Here is a 2,728-nt window from a genome sequence, read left to right as displayed (position 1 = left end):
TCTGATCCAGTTACTCTTCATGACAAGATATTGCATTTTCTTTCCTTCATTCTGATGGTAAAATTTCCATTTCATAGTGAACCACTGTGGTTGTTTAATTTACTTCTTTTACACATCATTGCTTTCTGAAAATGATGAATATGGATTAATATCTTGCATTTAAATCATATACCCATTAAATAAAAACTTGTTTCTAGTGATACGACTAAGCATACAGCATAGCTTGACAGAAAACGTATTATTTCAAAAACAGTTTTCAAGTGCAAAAAATGTACACAGAGTATAATAATGTAGTAGCAAAAAATGTAAAACAGTCACGATGTTGAGAAATCATAAGGCAAAACGTCAAAGTCAAATGGTATTAGTTATATCTTAAAGATTACATAATGCATACAGACAAAAACTCTACTTTTGATACGAAACCAATCATACATAGACAAAAAATGGAAAATGTGCACGGTCTGATATATAACGACAAGAAAAGCGACCTGCTAACCTTACCTTGCCGGGCATTTGCCAAGAAAGATATAAACATCGTCAGTAAGTGGTCATTTAAAGATCTGGAAATGGCATTACGGTGTGATAAATCATAAAGTATGTTCATTCAATAAAGGGTTTAATATTGGAGACATGGTGATTGCCTTTGCTTTTCCTGGTTCTCAAAGTTTCTACGTGCACTACATTAGGGTGAGGAATGCTTCGTATTCTATATGGACCTGCGTATAGAAGCTCAAATTTACTGCATCTACTCTTTCCTCTGTTGGATAAATAATGCGTGCGTACTAATATCTTCTGTCCAATGTGAAAGTCACGTCGTGTACAAACCTGTTTCTGCTGTCGTCTCCGGCGCTCTGCGGCACGTTTGATGTTGTTCAGTGCAATGTCAATTATTTCATGGTGGCGTAGTCGACGAGACGTAGGAAAGGATACTAATTCTTTAATTTTGTTAGGTGGTTCAACATTTTTCAATATAATAGTCGGAGATAGCATAGTAGATTCATTTGGTATGGAGTTAATGGCATCCTTGAATGAGAGTATGTGTGTGTCCCAATCAATACGTTATTTATGGCAGTATATTCTACATAGTTTACCAATTTCTTTCATCAGTCGTTCACAAGGATTCGAAGAAGCGTGATACCTGGATATATAGATCGGAGAAATGTTTCTTGCTCGTAACATACGTGTCCATATAGCAGATCGAAACTGTGGTCCATTGTCGGAAATTACTTTCAATACATGCCCTACATGAAATAAAAAATGTTTTACAAATGCATTCGAAACAGATTTAGCAGTAGCTTTGCGTAACGGAGTGAAGGTAACAAAATTCGAAGTGAGTTCGACAGCGACAAAGATGTAGCAAAAACCTCTATTAGATCTGGGAATCGAACCAAAAATGTCTACAGCGGCCATGTGCTCAATTTAACGGGTACAATGGGATGTAACGGAGGAATATGTGAAGTCGTGTCTGATTTAGCTTTCTGGAAGATTTTACGTGACGCTAAAACTCGTCGAATACGTTTCTCCATGTTGGCAAAATAACAGTTTTGTCTCAGTATAAGAAAACATTTTCTGGCTCCGTAATGTGTGTAACTTAAATGAGTATACCAATTTAATTTGTTAACAAGCTCGTCAGGGATATATAATAGCCAGTTGTTGCTGTCAGGGTGAGAGCGGCGAATCAGAATGTTATTGCATACAGTGTAATTGTTTGTGATGGTAACATTATTCCTATCTTGCCAAAGGTGTTTAATTTCTTTCCATACGTTGTCTTTGCTCTGCACCTGTGCTATGTCTCGTAATGATGCCGAAATAAAATTTTGGAATGCGACTTGCTGAATATACATGACGCTAGAATTTGCTTGGCATAAGTTGGTTGCGATGTCTTGCTGATTGTTGCTGAGAGAACGGGATAGTGCGTCTGCTACAATATTTTGTGTACCGGGAATGTGAACAATTGTAAAATCAAATTCCCGTAAATAAAGTTTCCATCTGCTTAATCTGTCGTGTGTAAATTTTGCTGAAAGTAAAAACTGTATAGCTCGATGATCTGTGTAAACGGTCGTATGTCTTCCATAAAGAAAATGCCTAAATCTCGTAAATGCCCATACAACACATAATGTTTCAAGTTCTGTAACAGAATAATTGCGTTCAGCAGGTGACAGAATGCGACTCGCAAAGGCGATGTTTTTAATTACTGTAGTACCGACTTCTTCAATTTCCTTAAACATGTGTACGCCTAAAGCGGTGTTAGAACTGTCGGTGGCAATGGAAAAATTTCTAGTAAGATCTGGATGTGATAAAAGTGGTGCATTCAACAAGGCATGTTTCAAATTAACAAATTCAGAATGTGCTTCGCTATCCCATGACCAAATAGTGTTTTTACCCGTCAACTGGCATAATCTAGGGGTGTCTAAAGCAGAGTAATGAACAAATTTACGGAAAAAGTTAATTAATCCCAAAAAGCTGCGTAGTTGTTTCTTCGTCGTTGGAACAGTAATGTCACGTAAAGCTTGAAGTTTTTCCGGGTCAGGCGCAATGCCTTCTGCTGAAATTACATGTCCAAGACATTTTATGGAAGTTTTACCAAAGTGCGATTTGATAAGATTAACTGTGAGTCCTTGTGCACGAAAAGTTTGTAACAGTTGTTCAAGAATCGGATTGTGTTCAGACCAGGTAGTTTCTGCAATAAGAATGTCGCCTACTTACGTTGTGATTCTGTCTTTTAGTT

Source organism: Schistocerca piceifrons, chromosome 7, assembly GCF_021461385.2.
Source record: "Schistocerca piceifrons isolate TAMUIC-IGC-003096 chromosome 7, iqSchPice1.1, whole genome shotgun sequence".
Lineage (NCBI taxonomy): Eukaryota > Metazoa > Arthropoda > Insecta > Orthoptera > Acrididae > Schistocerca > Schistocerca piceifrons.
Note: the sequence above shows the minus strand (reverse complement) of the source record.